The sequence below is a fragment of the Macrobrachium nipponense genome, chromosome 47, assembly GCF_015104395.2.
Source record: "Macrobrachium nipponense isolate FS-2020 chromosome 47, ASM1510439v2, whole genome shotgun sequence".
NCBI classification, from domain to species: Eukaryota; Metazoa; Arthropoda; class Malacostraca; order Decapoda; family Palaemonidae; genus Macrobrachium; species Macrobrachium nipponense.
Genome location: NC_087222.1, coordinates 16,250,523 through 16,277,535, shown reverse-complemented (window position 1 = coordinate 16,277,535; position 27,013 = coordinate 16,250,523). Strand labels below are relative to the sequence as shown.

Genomic DNA, 27,013 nt, shown 5'->3' with positions numbered 1-27,013 from the left:
GCTGAACTACTACCTATCATCCTTTGTTTTGTGGATGTGAGAAAAGCATTCGACAGAGTAAACTACCTGAAGCTCTTCCTGAAGCTGCATAAAGGAGGCATACCCCTTTATCTAGTTGGCATTTTACATTGCTGGTTCTCCACACAGCAATTCTGTGTCAAATGGGGTAACGTATTATCGTACACCTTCGGCTCCCTAAAAGTGCTTTGGCAAAGGGGCATTCTCTCTTCGTACTTTTTTAATACATACACAGAGGCCTTGAATGTCAAACTGAACTCACTCCCAATCGGATGCACTGTCAATGAAATAACTATAAACAACCTCTGTTATGCTGACGATATGGTTCTGATTTCCCCGTCAGTGCAAGGTCTCCAATGACTTATTGACACTTACCGCCAATACGCAGAGGAATTTGATATACTTTACAACGAAATCAAGACCCAGTGCATGCCGCTGCTCCCGAGATCGCTTAAGCATATTGCAGAACCACAAATTTTCCTTGGAAACCATCGGCTGGAATTTGTGCACGAATTTCCATATTTAGGTTACATTATCATCGACGACCTAAAAGATATGGCAGACATTGAACAGAGGTATCGTAAACTATGTGCAACTGGCAATATGATTGCAAGGAGTTTTGCCCTCTGTCACTGAGATGTGAAACTGCTGCTCTTCCGCTCAAACTGCTACAGTATCTATGGGTGTTCCCTCTAGACGAATTATACCCGAGAGACCATGAGACATATTACTGTTGTGCACAATGACATTTTGAGATGCCTCACAAATACTCCGCCACACAGATGTTCATAGAAAACCACCTGGACAATTTAAAAATCATTGTAAGGCAAACAATGTCCAGTCTGGTAACTCGACTGAGAAACAGCAGCAACTCGCTCATACAAAGCATCCTAAGGAGTGAAGCAAGAAGATCTAAATTGTGGGAAAGATGGGAAAATGAGGCCTTTGTCCCCTAATCTCTGTATTGGCAAGATGTCATTTACAGATTCTTTCATTATTATTATATTTATTGCTGATATTTTACTTTTTCATTATTACTGTGAAAACTATCAAGTTAAAGTTTTTCTACATTCAACTTTCGTATTTAGCCCTCTGGACCTGAATACTGTAACCACCTAAGGTCTCTACTTGAAATTTAAGTAACATAATCTTATGCACTAACTGTTATAACTCTCAATACATTTTTTCTCTCACAAATATCATTACTCTTATCATCAGTATTATGATTACTATATTTTATGCTACCTCAGCTATTTTGTGGATAAGAGCCAATTATTCATTTTTTTTATCATTTCTTATGTATCTAGATTGTGTATGTTACTGTCTGTATTTTGTATATTCCATGTATATGGCTCTGAGCTGAAATGAAGGATATTATTATTATTATTATTATTATTTTATTATTATTATTATTATTATTATTATTATTATTATTATTATTATTATTATTATTATTATTATTATTATTATTATTATTATTATTTTCAGGCTTTCAATAATTATTTTGAAGAGCAAACTTGCTGAATGTTGGGTCGTTTGCTGCCTTTCCTTTTTATGAACAAATTAAACCAAATCTGCAAAACCAACTCCTCCCTTTTCTTCCCTCAAATGTCCAGCCAGACTACACCACTTGTTCCAAAGGTATGTAGGAAGTATTTTAACAACTGTTTGAAGGTTAGGAAGATGTTTTAGTACTTACATATGCGACGCGTTGGTTACTGCATGTCTGCATTTATTAAGGATTAAAGGAAATGTATACAAGCCATGAGGATCTTTTATGTTGCAATGCAGACCAAGAAATAAGTTTCTTAATATATGCTATTGACACCTCGTAGGGATCACCATACTCTTGACTTACCGATGTTATTGACCTTGTTGTAGTAGACAGAGCGTCGATATCATCGTACATGTTACAGGTATTTGTTTAGACCTAAAAGTTCCAAACCAGGAACTAATGAACAACAAGATGATGATAAATCAAGATCTTTCTTGAGACTGTGTGAATATTTAGAGCAGAATGATGACTATTAGTACTGTCTGGATGAATTGATGTCCATTCTGAACAATTTTGAAGGAACTACTACTGTAGTATATAGTAAGAAACACCTTAAAAGGAAACTCGAAGAACACTGTGGTCATCAGAAAACTATAACTGGTATCAGTGGAAAGAATGGAGTTGTCTGTTTCAGTCACTGCATAAAGGACATTCTCTCAGATGAGTGGTATATATACATGCCCAGAGGAAAAATGTTGCACCCTTATGAGTGTCATTTGTTTACCTCTGCAGAACGAGTCTCTTAGGTAATTGGTAGATGACAGTAACATTCAGAGGGAGTCTGTCAGCTTCAACACGTTATATATAATTGTGGCAGTCCGACCAAAGTCATTCGTCTCCCCAATTCAGATAGAGTTAAGTGTTCATCTATACAGAAAGTATGGATCACAAGTACTAATAGATATACTATCTAATCTACGATTTTTGTTCACCATATAGAGAAGTCTTGAATGATGAGGCATCGGTAACATTAAACACATCTACAGAAGTCGGTCCACAATCCTATTTCCATGTATGACACTGCTGATTACAATGGGGCAACTTTAGATGGTCATAACATGTTCCACTCAATAGGAGGAATGAAGTGTGGTATGCCAGCTGTTGAGCAGGTTACAGCTCAGACACAAGTTCCTTGGACAGAAAGGTTTAACATCATTTGGCCCACGTGGACTATTCAATGTCAAAACATAACAACGACCCGAAGTCCGTGGCTATTCTCTGATAAAAGTTGAAGATATAGAAATGCTAGTGTACATACCAAAGGATATTCATAATGCTAATCGACTTGACATTTTATGGTTGTACAACTTTTGGCTTCAAGATACCTCTTATCCAAATTGGAAAGGTTTATTGGACAGAGCATAAAGCAAAACATGATCATACAAAACTTCAGCTATCCTTCCTCTGATATTCGTCAACTGAAACCCCAGTAATCCATCTATGTATAATTAACACTGGCCTTCTTCTTGCAGCAGAAGAAGGGGAAAAGAGTGGTCAGTCCACAACAATGGTTACCTTTGACCAGCCACTGTGTATGCTAAAGGATGTGAAATGGTTCTTGTTGCTGATCCCAGTAGCCCACTTTCACGATTAACTATCTATCTTGGAGCTAGGAGCTATTGGAACCATCGTGGCAAAGGGTTGCCCTTTTGAAAACCCATGGGATACAGTTTATGCTAAGGATAGTGTTCCACATGATGAATGGACATATATGCTCCCGAAGTCTACATGCACATTTCTTGACCCAGCAAACTTTAGGGATACTGCTTTTAGAGTCAGTCAGTATTAATGAATGTCGAAAAACTTAATTAAAAGATTGCTATGTATTTGTGATTGACAACTCGAAAAATTTGGATGAAATACTGAACTCTGTTGCTATTGGAGATATTGTGAATTTATTTCATAGAAAATTCGAGGCACTTCAATCATCTGGAAGAACAGAAAAGTTGTGGATGTAATGTATGAAGCTTGGTGGAATTGTCAAGTTGTTTATTTATGCAGAATGTTATGGTGATTGGATCTTCATATTTACAACGTAAAACTTGTTACCTTATTTACATGCAGCTGACCACTGGAATCACCCCATCAGTTATAGCAAAATGGGTGCCATCTACAACAAATATGATTAATGCAATAGAATTCTTCAGTGGAGTTACTGCTTCCTATTCTGAACAACATGTAGAGCTAAGGGCCACTCGATAAAGCTATGGTGTGACTGATATGACTACATTCAAAAATTGGTTTTCAGTTCATAATCCATTCAACTTATCATCATCGTTACTAACTTCCATAGCAACCTATGGGCAAACTTGGTGTTGAGGAAAAGGGATGCAGTCCTGAATCACATCACCATGTCTCTTGGTTCAGAATCAGCTTTGGTTATTAGGATCAGAGTGTTACTGGGGTGTACCACTATCTTCCCTAGACAGTTGGTAGATGCTGCGGTGGAGATACAAAGAGCTGAAGACAGTGACCATCTCATCCACCAGGCACTTGCAAAAACCTCTGGGACTTCACCTACAACTGCAGCTAGACCAATGAGTCAAGCTAACGCTTGTTTCAACCCTAAGAAGTCTTCCTTCTAAGGGAGCGCCAGGAAGTACCCAACCTTCTTTCTCCTCGAAAAGAGCACAGCCATGCTCCTTTCAACCCTCCTTCCCCCATGTGAAGGGAAAGAAGGAAAAGAAGGGGAAACGCTAGGGGGCAGCGTTCCCATCCAGCTGTCTTGGGTGGGGGTTGCCTATCGATCCATTGGGCAACTTGGCAGCAATATGGAGCAGAGACCTAGGCAGTAGATGTCCTTCAGGAGGGATATCTACTTCCCGTCACGTCGAGGCCATGTCTCATCAACTCTCCGGTCCATCTCCAAACCTACATTGCAGGTTCGGCCAAGGATCTGGCACTGAAGGAAGAGGTGCACGCCATGCTGAGCAAAGGAGCTGTGGAAGTCGTGCGAGATCTGTCCCTGGGTTTCTATAGCCGGCTCTTCTTAGTAGAGAAGGCCTCGGGGAGGCTGGAGGTCGGTGATAGACCGCTTTCCTTTGAACCGATTCATTTGCCAGACTCAGTTCATGATGGAAACGACATGCTCTGCACTCACTTTGATCAGGGAGAACGACTTCATGCTTTCAGTGGATCTGAAGAATGTGTATTTTCAAATACCCATTCATCAATTCCCCAGAAAGTACCTTCGCTTTATCCTCGATGGGATGGTGTCCCAATTCAGGGCATTACTCTTCTTACTCTCGACCACCTCTCAGGTGTTCGTGTGAATGTTCACCCTTGTTTCAACTTGAGCCCATTCGGCATGGATACGTCTGCTGAGGTATCTCAATGATTGGCTAGTCCTGGCAAGCTACCACTTGCAGTTTCTATACAGGACAGGGATCGCATTCTCGAGGTTTGACACGATCTGGGGATTATGATAAATTTAGAGAAGTCAGATCTCATTCCCAAGCAGAGGATAAAATATATGGGCATGCTGATCGACACGGTAGCAGTACAAGTTTTCCCTGCAGACTCGAGTATCGGCTAGTTCAGGAAGGCATCACAGCTGTTCCTGTCATGACAGAAGCAGCCAGCTCGGCAGTGGCAAGTCATGATCGGTCACCTGTCGTCATTGGAGAAGCTGGTCCCTCATGGGCAGCTTCACCTTCGGTCTCTATAGTGGAGACTGAATGAGTTTTGGTCACAGCTTGAGACTCTGAATCCTTTCCCATTCCCCTGGTGGAGGAAATGAGAGATGATTTAGCTTGGTGGCTGGATTACAGGAACATCTTAATAGGAGTGGCGTTGCACACTCCCCCTCCAGACATGCTTCTCTTATCAGACGCATTGTCCGAAGGTCTGGGCACACACCTGGAGGAGTTACTGACTGACTGCAGGAGTGTGAGATCTTCACAACAGGCACCTTCACATCAACGTTCTGGAGCTCAAGGAGGCCTTTCTAGCCTTCCAGGAATTCCAGGATCGAGTGATGGGACACTCTGTGGTGTTGATGAGTGACAACACCGACACCACTATAATAGTAGCATATGTCAACAAGTAGGGCGAGTCTCGTGTACCTCCCGCTGCACCAGTTGACAGTGCAGGGGCATAAGTCGGCTGTAGCTCACTCGGTGGAGCTGTCAGCCATATGAGGAATGTAGTGGGAGACAAGCTCAGCCTCCAGAACCAGGTGATAGGAACCGAGTGGTCTCTTCACACTGACATGGTGGAAAGGTTGTTTGACCTGTGGCAGCCTCCAGGACTAGACTTCTTCACCATCTGGCACAACAGAAAACATCAGGTCTTCTGTTCCATAGTGTCGGACCCATGGGCTGCAGAGGTAATCAGCACCCTACTGATTACCCTGAATCTTTGTGTCTTCATGGCTGGATGTTATCCACCATCTCTTACGAGTGAGAGTCGTTTCTTGCCAAGCAGCAACAGAGATGGTAGGATACTTCAGACAACCCTCTGCAGCAGTATGCAAGGGAAAGTGGGCCGTCTTCTGTGGTTGGTGTCGTGGACAGGGTCTCTCTCCAGTTAGAGCTTCTCTTCAGCAGGTCACAGACTTCTTAGTCTTTCTTCACCAGTCGGGCGGAACTCCTGACTAGTGGACAGTAGTTACTGCACAATCACTTGTTTGAAACTTCAATAGTCATTTTCCAGCCTACGCTGAAAGTAATTCCTAATGTAAAAGGACCTCAGGTTTGTACTGGGTGTTTCGAAATCAGAGCCCCCCTCCCCTCCACAGAACAAATGGAAAGTTATGAAGTTTTCTACTATAGCCTATCTCCAAGTACATTATCTTAAGTTTCTATTAAGCTATTTTTCATTTTACATTTCTTGTATTTTCAGACTGAGTGACGGAGTTAGATACAGACATATCTAACGACTTGGAGGAAATCAGATGGATTGACCAAATCCAGGATATAACCTTCAGAGAGGCCAGGGATGCTTGTGCATCCTTCATTTCATGTTCCTGGATAGCTAAATACATTAAAAGAGATGAATCCTTTGTTAAAAGAAACTGGAACAAAAATCCATATGACTGTCATCGCAAAAAGAGTGAGAACTTGGAAGGCCTGAAGACCTTTCTCATGAGTCAAAAGACATCATAGCTGAGGCAGTAGGTATACCAAGAAAGTCTTTATGAAAATTGGCACTTGATCTAGAAACAAAAAGGGAAAGAAGAGAAGTTATTGTGATGTATATTGTGAGTTGAAAAAATCTGGTATCAAGCCATTTCATGTTATCAGCAAGCCCAAAATCACCTCAGCAACAGAGAGAACACTGTGCATGGTTTTGTGGTACATTTCTTAAAGATTGGGATGAAGCTTACTTTCTCCATGTTGCTGCATCAGATGAATTCTTCATTTACACAGTCTGGAAGCCAAATCATAAAAATGACATCATTTGGGCTGCAAATTTGGGCGCCAAATTGTAAAATTTCCTGAATGTCTGGGAATTTTTCTGTTTCACAGCCAAACGGTTAATGGGATCATCAAAGAAAAAGGACAGTCATGGAATGGCGAATGCTTCATAGAAACTGTGCTTACTGGTGGAGTATTTCCTTTCCTCAAAGATCCTGAAAATGTGTTATCTGTTGAAGAGGTCACATATTTGCATGATAAGGCACCATGTTTCAAGGCTCTTTAGACACCAGGAGCTGGTTCGAAACAGTAGTATCAATTTCTTCTTGTCAAGTGAATTTCCAGGTAGCTCCCCTGACCTTAATGTGTGTGAAAGCATTGGTAGTATCTTAAAGGATTGTGTTGAAGCATGCACAGTGAAGTATGATGGTATATCAAGCCTCGACAACCTGTGAGGAGAGGTGACTGAAGTGCTCAGGGAAATGGAGTTTGAGTGTCAGCTTTTTTGCGATTTGCTGAAATCATACCCCTCAAGAATGCAGGCTGTGGTACAGGGAGATGGAGGCCACACAAAATATTAAATACTCAGAGAGAAACTTAAATAAATACCAGTTCTGAATTACTTTTGTTTTTGTCCATATCAATTTTAGTTTATGCTGTAGAGGGGGTGGCTCTAATTTCGAAACACCCTGTATAGTTAGGAAATCTACAATTTACTTTTAAGAATTGTGATAACCTGAAATTCAGGACAGCCTTTCGGGCCTCCCAAGAGTTTCCGGTATTGTTTGGCAACAACACCACAGGTTAGGTATTATCACCAAACAAGAGGATTGCTTTCTTTCTTGTTTCGGTTAACATGCAGGTGCTCAAGGGCAACTCAGCCTATGGAGTCGAGCGAAGGGTAGAGCACTGCCTTCTCACTGAGATATTGTTCATCTTAGTGTTGTTTCTCTGTATTGAAGGTTAACTCCTAATTCAAATCTCTCTGCACGGCCATCACAGACTTTTACCTGATTGGTTTTGGAATCTCGCTTATGGTTCCTGTTTTGTGCTAATCATTTACTATTGCGAGAATCATCAGACAGAGATATGTCTCATTAGATTCATTGTCATCTTTCTGTTTACCATATGGTTTAACAGAAGTCTCTAAATCTTCCGCTTTGTCGCAATTGACACATTGACCACTGCAATAATTCGGAATGATTTTTCAGACAAACACAGCAGTTTTTTGTCTTCTATGTATTTTTTTCTAATTCGTAAAATGTTTAACTATTAGTTGTTAAACCCGAATTGGAGTAAATGTTAACATCTTTGCCTGCCCTGATAGCTCTGCTTCCAGGGTAAAGAGAAGAGTTCCTCTCTGAACCAACCCTTGCAGTGACAAGAAGCAATTCGTCAAGCAGTTTGTTAACATAGCTGAAGACTTCCAGCCTTCATTGCAACAGGAATCAGAGGACCATCCATAACCTAGGACGTTATCTCTTCCTCTGTCTAAATGTGTTGTCTTTGTCTTCCATTTTATATGGGCTTCATGTTTGAGACACACTCAGTGTTGTAGAGTGTTTTTAGCCTACTTTTAAGTAAAGCTAAGGATATAAGAACAGCCTCTTCCTCCTTAGTTTTCAGAGTTTTTTTGTTATATATATGTCCATTTTGCTATCGAACTATGGGAGGCATAAACAATCTTCGCTTCTTATCATATGTAAGTTGAATAAGTGTCAAAATTTTTCAATACCTCGAGACCATTTTTAGAGACTGGCATGGCATTGCAGAAGGAGGCATAGGATGTTCTCCTATTATCGCTTCTCCTTTTCAGTAAGGTGTTAAGTTTGAAGAGCCAGGGTGTACAGTGTACCTAGAGCGCCCATCAATCTCAGTGGATGGGTCACGACTTTATTTCAGTGTAGATGTCAGTGTTTCCTGGTGGTTTTATTTCAGTGCTGCACCTGGGGCAAGGGTGGGCACCTATCATACTTTGCTAACCATAGGAGCATTCCCCTTGCTGCAAAGTTCCCCCTAAGTCGAAGGTGACCCTTGGCACTACCACCACTCAACTATGAGTTAAGATGACCACCACCCAGAGGCAGTAGCTATTCATCTGCATGGCTCTCTGATAGGAATGATTACAAGCATTGTTTTTTCAATGCTAGCAACAACTTTTCTATTTCAAATTCATTACATGACTCAATGCTTTGGAGTAGAATATGTCCATGATCCCACCTCCATTTGCTGTGAAGTCAGCATCGATAACAAAAACTTGGCCCGTTATGGTGCCATAAATTACTACCTATAATCACTACCTATAATTACTGGGTTAGTCACATGTACGAAAATGATATTTTTATAATAAAGTAAGGTTTTGTACATTATATGACTGGAGCCCACTCACTTCCTCTCTGATGGACATTATGAATAAAACCAAATGAAGTAATTAGCTAAGTTGTTCCCAGTATTACCCTTTGGGGGATGGCACCCTATACCTACACTGACCCATCTAAATTTGAATTTAGGCTGCCATACATGTGGAAACGTTAGTAACATAATTACTGTGTAAGGATATACATGACCTTATTTTATTATAAAGATATCATATTTTTAGTTCATATTGGTGTGGATGTACCCAGAACTTTAACAGTATGGAAATTTAACCTATACAGAACTTGTGTTTTCAGATTCATACTGGGACATAGAAGACAGGAAAAATTAAATTTGTTCACACATGTTTAGCACTGCATTAGTCTAACATTTGCACTGAATTTGTAAGTGCTAAGTGTCCAATATCATTGGTACTGTATTGTGTATAATAAACTTCTATGTGTTAAATGAATATCACGTCTCTTTGCCACAGATAACCTTTTTTGTTATATACGATCATTGATAATCTATGAAGGCACATGTTTTCTTTGTATCGAGTTAATTTTCTTCAATAACATACTCTAGGTAAGTGATATAAAAGTGAAGTAATTGCAATAAGAGAGAATGTCCCTAAATTATATTGAATTATGAGTCACTTAATGAAACAATTGCATTGAGTTATTCACGATGCACTGACTGACATTTTTGGGAGCTTTCATCTTGTTACTTTGAGCTTTTGTTTTGAATGTTAACTTACCACAAAGTACAAATAATCTGTTGTTCCTACACAATACACAAACCCTCGGCCTTTATCATAGGAATTGTCTTCAGCAAAGCTGGACACTACCATTAAACTTTTAACACGGTTGTTTGGCAGTTAACTACTGAATGACCGGGTGGGAGTCCCGCCCTACTAGTCAGTAGTGTCACTTTACCTTCAGCTGTGGATGTGCTGCACGCTGCCCTCATCCCTGCTTCCCGTTTGCTTCACTTTGTTTGCTTTGCTAAACATTGCTCCTTCCTGGTGCGGTTAATATTCTTTTTTTATTCAAGGGTCTTACCAAGCAGTTATTGAGCTGTAGGATCCCTACCACAGCAAACCAAAATTCAGACTTTTGTGGTGGCGTCACCATTGCTAGTGTAGGTGGCAAGTATCCGTCCACTTCCTGTAAACAGGTATGACAACACCGCATCCTTCAATTCGATTTTTGCCAGCTTCCATGAAACATCGGTGGATTTTTCACTTACCTGTGATTCTGTGACATACTATTTCAGTGTGGCTTTGTTTACTTCAATTAGCTTAGCTATTTTTATTATTTTTACAGACATTTATTTTCAAAATGTCAGATTCTAGTTCATCTGGGGTTTGGTTTTTGCGCCAATGGGCGTATGTAAAACTAGACTAGTTAAGGAGATTTATGATTGTGATGGTAATTGCTTCATAGCAAAGAAAGTTAAAGACAAGGAGAACGCATTTTCGAGAAGTTCGGCAGCAAGGAGGTTTTCAAGCCACTGTTGGAGGTGCCTATGTGGTTGTTCCAGAATCTGCGTGAGTGTTGTGGATGTCATCGTTACGTGAGAAACGCCGCGATTTCTGATGCAATACCTCGTCTAGATTCATCTAAAAAGTTCTAGAAATCTCTGGAGTCGGTGACGTTCGCCGTAGGCTCCACCCCCAGAGCGCCGTATAAATACGACGAACGAACTTTAGAGAGCAGTGATCGTAAGAGAGAGAGAGAGATCGTAAAAGAGAGATCACCAGTTAGTCACAGAGAGCCACAGATCAGATTATAAGTGAGAGATCAGCAGCAGCAGAGATCTTCCGTGAGATACGAGAAAAAAGGAACCGACAAAGTATCAATCAGAAGAAGAGAGTTGTTTGAGAGTTGGTTGGATATTGGTCTAGTCATCTTCAGGTGTGGTCTACCGTGTTATCTCGACGTCGAGCAGACTTCAGAGAAGAAAAGGACCTGTTACAGGTGTTGGGGAATTCCTGCCTTACAAGGAGATTAGTTTCTGCAATACGGAGTCAAGAGGACATCCGCAATCGCCGATCTATATTTATGAAGCCAGCGCGTCGAACCGCCAAATTGAGTAGCAAGTATTTTAATTGCCTCACTGTTTCCCCCAGTTCATGCAGTGTAAGATTCTATCTTTTTATGTAAATAGGAGATACCATTCTGCATTTACCTTTGTTAGTAAGCTTGTAAATAAACCTTTGTTGTGTTAGTGTTTCTTTCTATATTCATATCCCCAGTTTCAACTGTTTGTGTTGATAATTTTTTTTTTTATTTCATATCGAACCTGAAGCGGAACTCCCTCAGAGGCCGTAACATTGTCTCTGAGATCTCAGAGTCTGTAACAATGATTCCCATCTAGATGCACTAAATGTCAAGGTCAGGAGCGTAATGGAGAGTTAACATGTTCTGAGTGTCAGGAAAGGGAAGAGGAGAAATGGAAACTATGCATTTCTCATGCTGAGAAAATTGCTAAAGATAGAAAGAGGAAGCAACCCTTAGAGCTGAAAGTAAGGCTATAAAAACCCTCTTTCCTTTACATTAGGAATTACTATCAGCATAGGCTAGGATATGGCCATTAAATTCTTGAACAAGATGATTAGGCAGTAACTACCATCTGGTAGGGAGGTAGGCCCACCTGCTAGGATGTAAACACTCCACTTTGATTTCGGCTGTCTTCCAATAAAGATTATGTTTTTGAGCTCTTGCTGACTAACCGTTAATTGTGATTTCCCTAGTGGGATTTTTCATTATTATTTTGAATACTATATATATATATATATATATATATATATATATATATAGATATATATATATATATATATATATATATATATATATATATATATTGCGTTTGTTGTTGAAAATGAATTGACTTGTAATTAATGTACAAATGCACTTGCTAGCCACCTTTCTACTTTGTGTTAAAGGTTGGCAACAAGGATTTGCCTACACCCTTATTATATATTTCATATTTTTGTCCTTTAACGTCAGGGTGAGACAGTGTATTCATTTGAAAATTGCACTTATGCTTTGGAAATTACCAAGGGGAACTTCGGAGGTTTGTCCTTTCCTCTTCTCTTTCATCAGCGTATTGGACGAAGAGAGAAGGGGCCGTGTGGTGTTGGTGTTTGAGGGATCTCCTCTCATTTCGGAGAGCGAAGGAGTATCCTTCTTTTTGTAATCATATTTTCTTTATTTTATAGGCTAACAGAGGTGATAGTTGATTACAGCAGTAAATGGTTGGATATCTCTTCGGGTTGGCTCTCCTAACCTTGGACTTGTACCTGTAACTAGTAGCATGCTGTGATATTGGTCCTCGAGTGTGTGTACTGTTCCTCTGCTGGAAATCATATTCATTTGCTGCTTTTATCCTGGAATTTCATCACTGGACAACGCCTTTGCAACTGCCCTGTGATTATTAAATATACTTCTGCTGGTAAATGTGCCTCATCCTGTTTAGTAGTTTTGCAGAATTTGGAGAAGTCAAGGAGGGAGAGAGCTCATCAAGTGTAGTCATCTTCCTATTTGTAATCATCATATTTTCTTCAACCTCAACCCCTTCGATCTCTAAGGCTCTCTACCTAAGAAGGAGAAGGTAGTCTCCTCCTCTTAAGAAATTTTGTCATAGTACTTCTAAGGGTCTGCCTCCTCTGTCGTCCATTGGCTTGCCTGTTCCTTCTTGAACAGGAACTGTCACACTATCCCCAGGGTCTAGCATGTCGGGAGCTGTAGAAGTGCAAACTTCAGTTCACATTTCTGTTGCTAGTCATAGAGGTTCTGCCCCTAAGACTAGATCCATGCCGGGCACTCATCCATGAGATTCCCCGAGTGTATGGAAATCTGCGGATTCGTGTGCATCGAGTCAATGACACAGAGTCCGCTCACTGTCTTGACTCAGGCACTGAGTGGAAGAAAGAAATTAGTCACTCAGGTGACCCATGCCTTGCCTGTGATCACTCTTGTGGTGATGACTCGGTACCCAGGGTTGACGTGACGGTCCTGCAAGACCGTACATGCAGTTAGACCAGTAGGGAGTCCCTCATTCAGTCCCCTTGAGAGGTTTCAGCCTCAACGAGGCCTGGGACATATAGGAGGATGGTTTTGGCCCATGCCAGTCATTTGCATGCTCAACTCCACCCAGGCCATGGTGACCAGTCTCAGTGGTGGCAAACTTTTCTCCTACCATTCGAGAGTTTTGTAACTATCCTTAGGAAATCGTTTCTCCAGGGCAAGAACGCTCTCCTAGACTCACGTCGCTGCCATCAATGCAGGTTGATGGCTGCCTGCGATTCACTTCTCCGGCTAGTTCTGCTAGCAAGGTGACCGAGAGTGTTCACTCTTCCTCACCTACTCCCTCTGCTTCCTATGGTTACACCAGGAGGGGCGAGGTGAATTGGAGGGATCCTGCAGAGTGCTGTCTGGAGGATTCAGCAATGGAGGACTACATTCCTGGAAGGACCTTAGGGTCCCATCTGATATACGTCCACATCATGCTGGAAGGATTTTCTGTCACTGACGGGGAAACCTCTCACCATCTTGACGTCTGGTGTTTAGATTCTTATGATTCGAGCACCTGGAGACTGTTCTCCCTGGCTTTTTCGCTCCTTCGGATGGATTTAAATTTGTTGTTCTTGCATTTTGGGAGCCTTGAGTGCATATTCTGTTGAATTGTACTCGCATTCAAGTCATAAATGCTCGCATATAGGATTGCTACAGGAGTTTATGATCTGCAAATACTTGGGCGAGACGAGAATTCCCGATTATTGTTATTACAATAGCCAGGAATCTCACTGAATGCTCAAATTCCTAGGAATTTCTGGAATTCTTAGATTGTTATGGTTTTCTGTGATATCCAAACACTTGGATGAGATGGACACCCTCGATGATTGTTATTGAAAAAATTGAGAATCTCGCTAAGAGATTAAATTCCTTGGAATTTCTACCGTCTCAGTTATTTGGTTTTCTGTATTTTCCAAACACTCGAGCAACGGTATTCCCAATAATTATAGCAATAAACAGGAGTCTTACCAAGCACCTGGATTGCTTTCTTTCTCTGGCGCACGCTGAGTGCTTGGCCTCATCATATTGCCGAGCACCAGGGCAAGACAGGCCCACTTATTGACTTGCAAAAGTCGGGTTTTCTCGCCGAGCATGGGAAGTCTTATGAATTCTAGTGCTTGCTGAGCACTCACTATCACGAGTGCTTAGATAGCGATATGAGCCTTTACCAGTACAGATGAGTTCACTCTTCAGTCTGGTTTGGAGTTTTGCAAATCTTGGTAATGCCTTGGACCTTAGGGTCCCAACACATAAGGTAGCAGAGACAGAATCCCTCTTTATTCTTCTTCTTGGAGCTTCAGTCCCGAAGGAGAACTGTTGATTAGGAAGAAGTGATAGATCTTTGTTTATGATTACCACTCAATTATGTAGTGGTGATCTGCTCAGCTCACTTGGCTGGCCTGCCGAGCTGAGTGCTCAGCTCTACCGAACGAACTCTCTGCTCTTGATCAGTGCGGTCCCTTGCCATGACATAGCACCCTCCCTGCCCGTGTTGCAGTGAGTTTTCACAGGGGTCATCGTCTTTGTCATCTCACTCCTCACCTCCCTCTTCGAAGACTTCCACAGCCTAAGAAAAGGAAGGTAGTTTCTCCACCCCCAAGAAGTCTTGCCTCAAGACTTCTAAGGGTCTGCACCCTTTCCCTAGGGAAGAAGCAGTTGGCTGTCTCTTCAGCTCACCTGTTCCTTCTGGAGTGGGAACCAAGACACTATCCCTAGAATATTGTGTCTCGGGAACCCCTGGAGTTCAAACCCAGGTTTGTTACCTTCTCTGGTTCCAAGGGCGTGGCTCATGGAAATGGGGCTGTATGTGTTACTCTTGTATGTGTCTCTCCAAGTGTAAAACCTCCAACGGGGGGTCGTACACCCACAGTCAGTGATGGGTAGTCTTCTCTCCATCATGTCTTTGGTGCAGGGCGAGAGAAGGGACTGAGCTGCTCAGACCCACCTGTGAAGGCCAGGAATGCTTATTCTTCAAGTGCCAAGATCGATGTCATTGTCCCTTGGGACAAGGCATCTGAAGGAGATAGGAGGAGGTTCTCTGTTTAGTCGTCTTTTTGAGGTTTGATCATGGAGAAGATAGATGCGTAGCAAGACATGGCAAGTCCTCACCAGCTTTTACTGCATTTAACTCCGCGCAACTTTCACTCGCGTTTGAGCGAATGAAATCGTTGTAGGAAATGAATGCTTCGTTTGACAGAATTCAGAGAAGAGCAGTCAAGAACAGTCAATCCTCCTCTCTTTTTTTCCCTCTACTTTCAACTATGTTTTTGGTTCAATCTTAGGATCTTACCGAACATATGTCAATCTGTTCAGGAAAGATAGCACCGAGAAGTTTGAATGCCTCTCGAGCGCTACTTTTTTGGGAAAAACCAGTTCGGCTTTAACTAGTCATGATCGGTGTCCTGTTGTCACTATAGAAGTCTCCCTTCAGGACAGTTTCGCCTTCACTCTCTTCATTAGAGAATGAAAGAGGTCTGCTTCCAGTCCTCATTCTTGTCATTCGAATAAAGAAGAATTAGGTTGGAGCTTGATTAACAGGAACATACGAATATACCAGTATGTTCTCCTTGCAACATGTGTATGTTATCAGTTGCACTGTCCGAGTAATAGGCGCATATCTGAAAGTTAATTCTTTTGGTGTGTAACCGAGAGGAATAGTACCTTCTCCTAATTAACCTGAAACTCAGGACAGCCTTTCAGGCCTCCCAAGAGTTTCCAATTTTAATTTTGAGATGACTATTAGTATTGTTTGCCAACAATACCACAACATTTGCATTATCACCAAACAAGAGGGTTTGTTTCACTTCCATTTCAGTTAAAATGCAGTTTTTCGAGTGTATATTTTTGCGCTTGATGCTTCTAAGCCGAATGCATTCCAATATGGAATGCACTACCAGGCAACTCAGTATGAGGAGTCGAGCGAGGGGCAGAGTACTGCCTTCCCTCTGAAATTCTGTTCATCTTAGTATTGATTCTCTTCTATCGAGGATTATCTACAAATCCAAATCTCTCTGCCCAGCTATCACAGACTTAGGTTTCTGGTTGGCTCGGAATTCTTGCATAGGGTCCATGTCTCTTCCTCTACTTTTGCCGTTGTGAGAATTTTCAGGCAGAGATATATCTCATTAGATTCATTATCATCTTTCTGTTTACACACGGTAGTCTTCAGTTCCATCATACCTGCCCCACTGGCCACTGCGATGACGTAGATAATTTGAGCTTTTTCTTCTGTGTATTTTCTAATTTGTAAGGTGTTCAATTATTCTTTGTTAACCCCGAATTGAAAATGAATAAAGGAAGACTTCGCCTGTTTCCCGCACGTCTAGCTCTGCTTTCAGAGTAGATAGAAAAGTTCCTCCCTGATACAATGCTCAAAATGCAGTTCTTCAGGCAGTAATATCCCTGTTTTCATTACTAAAAGACTCTCCACCTTCATTGCAAGCACCAACTTTCTCGCCGATCAGCAATGAAATAGCAGAATAACTTTTGCAGTCCTCTTTAAAACACCAGGGATTAGAGCCGTCTTCACTGGTTGGTGTCATCGACGGGACTTTTTCTTTGATCAGAATCTTGAGAGTTCACTTCTCTCCAATTCAACTGTGAAGACGTAGGTCCACATTCACCTTAATCATTCACTAAGTAGTATTGTTTCTCATTTGTTGAGATTCAATTACTGATGATAAACTTCTCTGTCTTACCATCACAGGGTCCTCAGTCTAGAAAGCACTTAATTCTCATCTAATGTGCACATACTTCACGAGAATCATCATCTCCTCTTTTGACATCATTGGCAAAGAAGATTGACAATTTGCATGGTTCGTTCTCAGCTTCACCCTTCAAAATGCGGGTGTCATGTCGTAACTACGTCTCATGCTCAATAAGTCGGCATCTCTTGACAAGTCCGACTCCTTTGAAGGATCGAAACCCTTCACTGAGTGTTGATACCTTTATCCACTGCTGACTTACAATGCAGAAGTGTCTAATGACGTGTCTTCCTCCGAGTCCTGTGAGATTGTGAGAAACTCCTCTGCAGTTTGATACATCCACTGTATGCTCTATCAGAGAGCAAGCAGTGCTGGTGGCTTGGTACTTCTCATCACTCCGAAGAATATGTCGGATCAGAAGAAAGAGGTAGTTTCATTACAACCACATTTATATATTTCTTCCTTCGGGTCTTCCCACAGGTCATTGGAACCTCTTTTCCTTGGACCAGTGGTGGATTCTCACAAGTTGTGTTTGCTTAATTGGCTCCTTCAAGAGGACAAGTTGCATCTCGCCTATGGTGTGCGGTTCTAGAGGTAAGAAGGATGCGAGAGTGACTGGCCTCTCCACCTTCCCCACCTTTTACTTCTACTCCTTTTCCTTCAGGTTGAGGATAGGACTGGAACTTACACTTGCTGGTTGGGTTTTTGATGCAGTAAGCTTGCACATCGAGTTTCCTTTCTATTTTTCTTTTCACAATCATAGAAGCAATCCCGCTCCTTCCTCTAGGGAGGGGAGGAATGAGACTGGCAATAATGCAAACCATTCCCAGAACTTTTCATTAATGCCTCCAACTTTAAATATTCTTCCCAGGCCTTTTTTCGGATGAGATATGGTTCCTCACCCATTTCGAAAAGGCCCAGAAGTCTGACTCTTGATCATGCAGCAACTATACACTGATCAAGTTGTCAGAGGCAGGGCACTCCTCTTCGCTCTTATGACCAGGAGGAATATCCTAGGTATGCTGAACTCCAGTCAGTTCTGGAGGCTCACTCACATTCCTCCCACCAATCAGTGTCTTCCCATGTAATGGACCGAGGGTTTGTATATCATGTAGGAACAAATCACAGCTTTTGAAAGTAAATTGTATTTTAACTAACTATACAAACCTGAGGTCCTTTACATTAATGCCCACCTCATGCCACCAATCAATCTGAAGCCTGGGCCGAAAGGCAAAATGGAGTGTTTACATCCGGGCAGGTGGGTCTTGTTCAAGAATTTAATGGCCGTATTCCAGCCAACCCTGAAAGTAATTCCTATTGTGAGGGACCTTAGGTTTGTAGAGTTAGGAAAAATACAATTTACTTCAAGAAATTGTGATATTGGGACGCCTGTCTGTTCCCTGCAAAAATTATTTTACCAACCAGTGATAATAACAAAATAAAAGCTATTCTCCCTGCTGCTTAAGCAAGTTTCCCCTTTCTCCCTCTTCTTATTTCGTGAACCCTTCTACGTGCCTTACTGGGGAAGAAAGCGCTATGCCATGAATGGCAGGCAGATGGTTAGGTCGCCCACAAGTTGGGGGTTGGGTGTGTGTCTGGGTGAATGACCGCTGATCAAAACACAAGGTTGTTTGGATCAATTCTTTCTCTACCTCACTGTTGTAAAAGTTATCTCTTCGTGTCTTGATTTACTACAGATTTATTTACTTTTATCTTATAATAATAGAAAACTGAATATTTTTTTCTTGGATGCTACTGAATTTCTTTAAGCAAAATTCTTCCGACTTGGGTAACAGGTTTCTGTCTCTGACTCTTGGAGGTAATTTTTCTATAGGGGTACAGCTTGCCTAATTCCCTACTATCTACCACATGGTAACCGCAAAAGAGAGAGAGAGAGAGAGAGAGAGAGAGAGAGAGAGAGAGAGAGAGAGAGAGAGAGAGAGAGAGAGAGAGAGAGAGGCTTGGGAAAAAATCCTCTGCCCACACCTAGCTAATTGCAACTTCCATCACTAATACAGAACTTTTTAACCCATGATAGACTATGCAAACGGAGCCTGTCACTGACTCTCTAGAACAAATTACTCTTCCTATCTACCTGATACTGTTATACAGTAGCAATGAAAAAACAAGCTACGTGTCAGTTTATTTGTCTCTGTCTCATACTCTAAATGTTGGCATGCAGTTCCCTAAAGATTTTCCTACCTCTAACTAAAAGAAAGATGGCAGCCAGAATTTTGTTTTACCCCTAACAACAGATACAGTAGTACCTCAGACTTCAAGCTTAATCCGTTCCAGAAGGCTGTTTGAAATACAATATGTTCGGAATATATGAAACAAATATCCCCATAAGAAATAAGGGGGATCAGGATAATTCGTTCCAGTCAACCCAAAAAGTCCCCCTTTTCAAATTTTTTTCCATTATTAATGTGTTCAAAAGTAAATTTAAGAGTGAATTTCTGTACTAGACTGGCCCGTATTGAATTATCCAGTTCTGACAAATTGACCAGTTTTGATGTAACATCTTTATTTACCAAAGTTCCAATTGATGACTTAACTCCTTTGTCTAAAAAAAAATTGTAAGTTCACTTTTACTGGTAATTTTTATGAACGAATATTTGGTATGGCTATGGGTAACCCTCTTTCGCCACTTTTGTCTAATATTTACGTGGAGTTCTTTGAGTCTAGATTTATTCCAAGAAATTTATTCTCTGAGGTGTTTTGTGTTAAATGTGTAGATGACTGTTTTTGTATTGTAAAAGAAAAGGCAAGATTACCTGACCTCTTGCATACAATTAATAAACTTGTACCATACATAAAAGTCTTTATAGAATTTATACCGTTTTTGGATGTCTTAATTGTTAGAAATAACACCAGTTTTTGTTTTAAAGTATATAGGAAACCCACAAATAGTTTTTCATATATCCATTTTTACTCTAACCTTGCTAAAAAAAATTATGGTGTCAATATTTTCCAATCTGTATATTAGAACTCTCAGAATTTGTAGTCCTGGTTTTTTGGAAGATGAGTTTAAAATGATTGATAAAATAGGAAATTCATCATGTTATCCCCATATTTTTTTGAACTTTGTAAAAATAAAGCAAAAAAGACATATTACAATCCAACTAGTGGTAACAAAGAACTTAAGAATATTCTCTATGCACCATTTCATCCTAAGTTCATTCCTGCTGTACTCATTTTAAAAACTATCGATATTAACTTAATATTAAAATATAATAACATTTTGAGAAATAAACGAATTAAGAATAGCCCGCCAAATTCAAACAATATTGTATACAGTATTCCTTTTAAAGAATGTAATAAAATTTATATATGGCAAACATCGCAAGATCTAAAGGTAAGATAATCTCTCTCAGCACATATATGCCATATCAAGAGGCTCAATGATAATGGCATTGCGAATCATTGGCTTAAGACAGGCCATGTTTTTAACTGGGATAATTCCTCAATAATCTGCTGGGTCAAAGATCAATGTCAAAGGAATCTGTTGGAATTCATTTTTATTGAAGCCACGTCAACAACGAATGGAAATCTCCATTCTGGATTGTTCCTTTATTCTCTTTCCTTGTCTCTTTTGCTTAAAGAACACACTGCCCAGAATAACAAACTGTAACCCGGCACCCATTTCTGTTTTTGTATATAAACTTCTGTCATCTTCTTTTATATTTAGTATGAACATGAAAATGTAGAATAAACTACAAAAGTCTTTGTTCCAAGTCCCCAGTATTCATGTGTGCGTGTATAGATCCAAATGTCTGAACCATGTAAGCCAGTAATAAAGTTTGTTTTGCTCCAAACCTTTCAAACCTAAATTACTGAATCATAACAAGAGGTCTAGAACTGAAAAGAGGAAGGTTGGTAGTGGGTGTGTACCACCTGTTTTATAATCAAGCCTCTTCTTTCTTGTATTGCTGTTCTGCCTCTATCTTCCCTACTGCTCACCAAAACCTCTGGTTTTTTTTCACATTCACCTTTAAGGTACGCCTCTCTTAAGACTCCTGTCACTCTCCAACCCTTCTCTGTAGGTCTTCCATATTTTCAGCAGCAATCACCAGATCATCAGTGTACAACAGCTCCCCTTGCTCTTCATTCCTGACCTCTTCACTAAACACACCCATGACCAGCACAAACAAAAATGGGCTAAATGCTGACCCTTGTGTAATCCAACACTAACTTCAGAGTTTTCTGTTTCCCCAACTGCTGTTTTTACCTTTGTGCTTGTTCTTCGATATATCATCTTGACCAGGCTAACCAACTTTCTGGGACTTTCCCCTTCCTCAGACACCAAAACAACACTTCTCTTGAGATTTTTTCGTATGCTTTCTCTAGGTCCTCTTGCAAGTACCTCCGCTTAATCTTTGGTTCAGAGCACTTTCTTTCGGGCTCTGAACTGCTTGCTGCTGGTTTGTCCTTGTTCAGTTTGGGCCATGGGCTATTTCACCTGGGATACATCTTCTGAGTTATCTCAATGATTAGCTAGTCCTGGCAAGATCTTGGTCATAGTTGCTCCTGGACATAGACTGACTTCTTGTGTTTTGTCAGGACCTTTGTGTAGCAATCAATATGAGAAGTCTGATCTTACACCAAAGCAGAGGTTAAAGTATCTCGTATCCGGCCATGCTGACAGATGTGGTAACAGCAAGAGCCTACCCTTCAGACTTGCATATCAACAAGTTCAGAGAGGCAATGCAGTTATTCCTGTCTCAATAGGAAGAACCAGCTCGGCAGTGGCAAGTCACTCTCGGTCACCCGTCATCCTTGCAGAAGCTGGTCCCTCATGAGCAGCTTCACCTTTGTTCTCTTCAGTGGAGAATGAAGGAGTTTTGGCCTTCCATTAGGGACTCCCCATTCTTCCTGATTCCTTTCTCGGAGGAAGGAAGGACTTATCCTGGTGGTTAGATGACAGGAACATTGTAATAGTAGTGCCATTAGGCACTCCCAATCCCGAGATGCATCTGTTTTTGGATACATCAACCATGAGAGAAGATGCACACCTGGGAGAGTTGCTGGTTTCAGGTGTGTGGAACCAGACCTTCATACACCTTCACATCAATATCCTGGCTCTGAAGATGGCATTTTTGGCTGTACAAGAGGTTCAGGATCCAGTGATGGGGAACTTCATGGTGTTTATATCAATAATACCACTGTACAGTATTGGCATAGGTCAACAAGCAAGTGAATTGCTTTCCCTTCAGCTCCACATGTTGGTGGTGCAAGTTCATGAGTGGGCGGCAGCACACTCAGTAGATCTGTCAGCCTGGTAAATCCTGGGGAACCAGAACAGAGCGGCAGACGAGCTTAGTTGCCAGTGTTAGCAGATAGGGACAGAATGGTCCCTACACCCAAGACATTGCAGAAAGATTGTTCGATTTTGGGGGGCTTATCAGCTATAGGCCTCTTTGTAACCTGGCACAATGGAAAGCTCCTGGTGTTCTGTTCTTTTGTGCTGAGAGAAGTTTCTCTTCGTCACAGCTGTCAGGAGCTACAGAGCTGCCCTTGGACTAATCATTTGCTTAAAGGGTGTCGATTTCTCTTTCTTGTGGAGATCTCCTTGCTGTTGAGAAGCTTCAAACAGTTTTGACCTCCCAGGGAATTCAGTCCCCCTGAGTGGGATGTGACTCTTGCCTTATGGAGCCTGACTTGTGCACCCTAGCCTTTACAAGAGTCATCAGATAGGGATCAGACCTGGCATTGGCAAAGAGAGTTGGTGAACATCATGGACTTTCCTTCGATGTTAAACACTTGAAGGGACAAGGATCTGTCACGCTCTAGTTTGTCCCAGGATTCGTACCAAAGACTCAGAATCCATCGGTCCCTGACACCAGATTCAAGTTTTTTTTTATCCCCTTCCTAGAGGACTTTGCTGGTAGTGATCAAGACAATATGCTACTGTGTCCAGTTCGAGTGTTGTGGCACTATCCAGTTCGAGTGTTGTGGCGCTATCTTTGTTAGTGTCAAACAAAATGGTTTCTCTCTGGATTCGTGATGAAATCAAGGGAGCGCACTCTACTTCTGATGAGGTAGATAGGAGTACTTTCTGAGTAAGAGCTTCGAAGGTTGGGGGCATGTCAAGGTAATTGCTTTTTAGCAAAGGAAGATAAAGGAAAGGAAAACACATCTTCGAGAAGTTCTGCCGCACGGATGCTTTCGCATGTGTGTTGGAAGCGCCTGTTCTCATGATGGTTCTTGAACCGGCAGGAGTTTTGTGGAACTTGTCAGGCGCTGAAGTGTCGGGAGAAACGCAGCGAAATACGATGCAATATTCCGTCGAGAGTCTTCTAAGAAGTTCTAGTAATCTCGGGAGTCTGTGATTCTCGTCGTAGGCCCCACCCCCAGAATGCCGTATAAATACGACGGCCGAAGTAGGAGAAAGGAGAGATCATCAGTTAGTCACAGAGAGATATCCTCAGTAAGAGCCACAGATCAGATTATCAGTGAGAGATCAGCAGCAGCAGAGATCATCCGAGAGAAATAAGAGAAAAAGGGACCGACGATGGATCAGAAGAAAAGTTGCTCGAGAGCTGGTTGGATTTTGGTCAAGCCATCTTCAGGAGTGGACGACCGAGTTATTTCGACGTTGGGGGAGACTTCAGAGAAGAGACGTTCTGCTAGAGGTTTTGGGAAGTTCCTGCCCTTCAAGTATCAAGAGTAGACATTATTTTCTGCAATACGGAGTCAAGAGGACGTCTACAATCGCCGTTCTCCTTTTGTGAAGACATCGCTTTGATTCACAAAACTAACCAGCAAGTATTTGAATTACCTCACTGTTCCCCCAGTTCATGCAGTGTAAGATTTTGCCTTTTAATGTAAATAGGAGATACCATTCTTCATTTACCTTTGTCAGTAAGCTTGTAAATAAACCTTTGTTGTGTTAGTGTTTCTTTCTATATTCGTATCCCCAGTTTCAACTGTTGGTGTTGAAAATTTTTTTAATATCATATCGACCCTGAAGCATTCTGGAAGAACCTGTCAGTTCCAATTGTACTAAGGGTAGGAGTGTTTTCATGAAAAACCACATTCACATCCCTCTACCTTTGGGACGTTGCCATGGGTCCATGGACACCTTTTCCTTCCTGTGGTGGCTGCTCAACAAGTTGTGTAGCTCACCCAGCTCCCCTAGAGGGACAGGTAGCATGTCGCCTAAGGTGTCCAGTTACAAAAGAGAGTGTGAGGGACTGGCCTCCTCCTCCCTTTCTCTTTTTATACCCTTCCTCGCCTGTAGGACAGAGGGAAGGTTGGCAAATAGTCACATGCTGAATGGGCATGCGATGCAGGTGAGCTACATAACTAAGTCCTGTACCCTGTCTATAATCTAGAAGTCTGTAGATTAATAGATGCATGTCCATTCCCTCTCTCTAGCAAAGGGAGAGAGGGGCTGACAGTAAAGCAAAACACTATAGGTTTATCCAAAACCTTATTGACTCTATGAAGCTCACATTACATGCCTATTAATTTGAAATGCCCAGAAGTCTGACAGCTGAACATGACATAAGCTCAACATGTCAGATGCACGGGCCCAGGTGAATTAATGTACCAGTCAGTTCAGAGATTTACTGAAACTCCTTTCATCAAGAAGTAAGTTTCCATATCTAACGACTACATTTAATATGCCTTCTATATATTTGAGATTTGCATCGAAGTCCCTGTTAGTTAAGAACCATCGAGCTCTTTTGGGTGACAAATCGGGTTTATTAAAAAGATCCAATAATGGCTTGTGGTCTGTAAGGACTTCTTCTTTATTCCCCATCAGTAGCATTTTAAAATTAATCAAACTTGATACTATTGCAAAGGCTTCTTTATCTATGGTAGCCCTTTGTCCTAAATTTCCTGCTATAAAAAGCAATGGGATTGAACCTCCCATCAAATTTTTGCATAAGGCAAGCACCTATACCCCCCTGACTGGCATCAGTCACTAATATGAACAATTTGCTGAAATCTGGAAATTTCAGAACTCGGGGATTCATTAATGCGTCCTTAAGTTTTTGAAAATTTACTTGTTGCGGTTCTCCCCAATGAAATTGAATGTCTTCCCACAATGCATCTGTTAGAGGAGCTGCTATGTTGGAATATCCTTTCACAAGCCTACAAAAAACTCGTGCCATCCCTAGGAATGACTTAATTTCTTTCTTTGATTTCGGGTACGAAAATCTGATATTGCTTTGACTTTATCGTCATTTACTCTAACCCCTTCCTTAGATATGACATGACCTAAATATGTGATTTGCTTCTTCAAAAAGGAACATTTAGCTAGCTTAATTTTCAATCCTGCAAACCTAAGTCTCCTAAGTACTTCCTTAAGCACTTCTAGATGTTGCACGATCGAGTCTGTTGTAATTAATATATCATCCATGTACACAAAAACCGAACGGCATCCGCATAAATTCATAGTGTCCTTTGGGCACTGAAAAGGCCGTATATTCCTTACTATTTTCACTAAGAGGGACTTGCAAAAAACCCTGCGCTAAATCAATTGAGCTGTTAATATTATGTCCCCCAATTTCTACAAAATGCTCAGAAATTGTCTTTTCATTCAAATGTCTAAAATCAATGCATACTCGGTCAGAGCCGTCCTTCTTAGGCACTGCTAACAGAGGAAAGTTGTATGGAGATGCACCAGGAATAATGATTCCTTCCTCTTCCCATTTACTGACCTCTAATACTACCTGTTCTCTGATTATTGAAGGTTGTTATAGATCCTTCCTCCATTGAAATATTGAATGTTGTTATAGATCCTTCCTCTCTTGAAATATTGAAGGTTGTTATAGATCCTTCCTCTCTTGAAATATTGAAGGTTGTTATAGATCCTTCCTCCATTGAAATATTGAATGTTGTTATAGATCCTTCCTCCATTAGTCAATCACAGTTTATCCCTCGTAAAGCTACCATGTCCCAAATTCTGCCAAAAGCTCGCTTACCGCTTCTATATGCCCTTTATAATCTGCATTAGCTAAATCTCTAAATATTTTCTTTCTTGATTGCATTTCTGCCTTCGAAAACTCAGTTTTCCCCTTTACAATAGCTACTGAACCACTGACATTAATCCATTCTTGGAAGTCTACCACGTATGTATTCTTCTGGTATTTCCTAACTGCATCATTACAGTTCAGTAATTCTACCCATGTAACACCAGTGTTTGATACACTGTTCATTGATGCAATGCTAATAACCCATCTTAGTTTCTCACTGCCCTCAGTTATGCATACTTCCGTGGGGTTTTTCACTTCCCTCAGTTTGACTTTTACCATAGTCTTTGAACCTGGCATTAAAATAACATCCTCTGATAAAACACATTTATATTTGTGGTTAGTACCTCTCTGTTCCACGATCCCATAAATATTACCGCCTGTGGTTCTCATTGCATCCACCAAGACACCATTGTTAGTATCAGTAATAATATCAGTATTAGTATCAGCTTCACTACCCATAACGCCATTGTTACCACCCTTTTTTTTTTTTTTTTGAGGTGGGTTTTCTTTGATTGTCCTAAATAATATAATTTTTAGATGTTTTAGGCTATCAAGTGACATAATAACTACAAACTCTCAAAAGGTTTTGTCCCTAAATCGAGATTTGAATTTTTCCTGAATATTTCTTCCTAGCTATAGTCTGATTTTTCGGCAGGCTTTCGCTGAACTTACGAAGTTGTTGCTCTTTTTTTTGTTATTACGTGCTTATTTATGTTCTATTTTGATAATTTTTTTTGTGCATGTTCCAGGTGGATATACAACATTTTGTCAGACCGAATTTCTATTCAAGACTGTAGTTTCTCACCAATCACCAAATAACCTTCAGTACGAGGGGCCGAAAATTTCCGTTTTTCACATTTTTTTTCATAAAATATTACGCCTGCCTGGTTTCGCATTGCATCCACTCCAAGACAACCATCTGTTATTGTACTCAGTAATAATTAAACTCATGTATTAGTAT

The 27,013-nt window shown here is 41.0% G+C and overlaps 1 protein-coding gene and 1 pseudogene across 1 annotated transcript in view; one reads left to right on the top strand and one right to left on the bottom strand.

The window, feature by feature from the left end:
- The window catches only part of LOC135204727 (zinc finger protein OZF-like), a 177,097-nt pseudogene that overhangs the window by 4,886 nt on the left and 145,198 nt on the right, over window positions 1-27,013 (bottom strand).
- Window positions 1,511-27,013, top strand: part of LOC135204726 (gastrula zinc finger protein XlCGF57.1-like) — a 40,697-nt gene continuing 15,194 nt past the window's right edge. Inside the window, exon 1 of the mRNA XM_064234889.1 lies at window positions 1,511-1,659. The gene's annotated coding sequence lies outside the window, so the exon portion shown is untranslated. The remainder of the gene's footprint in view (window positions 1,660-27,013) is intronic.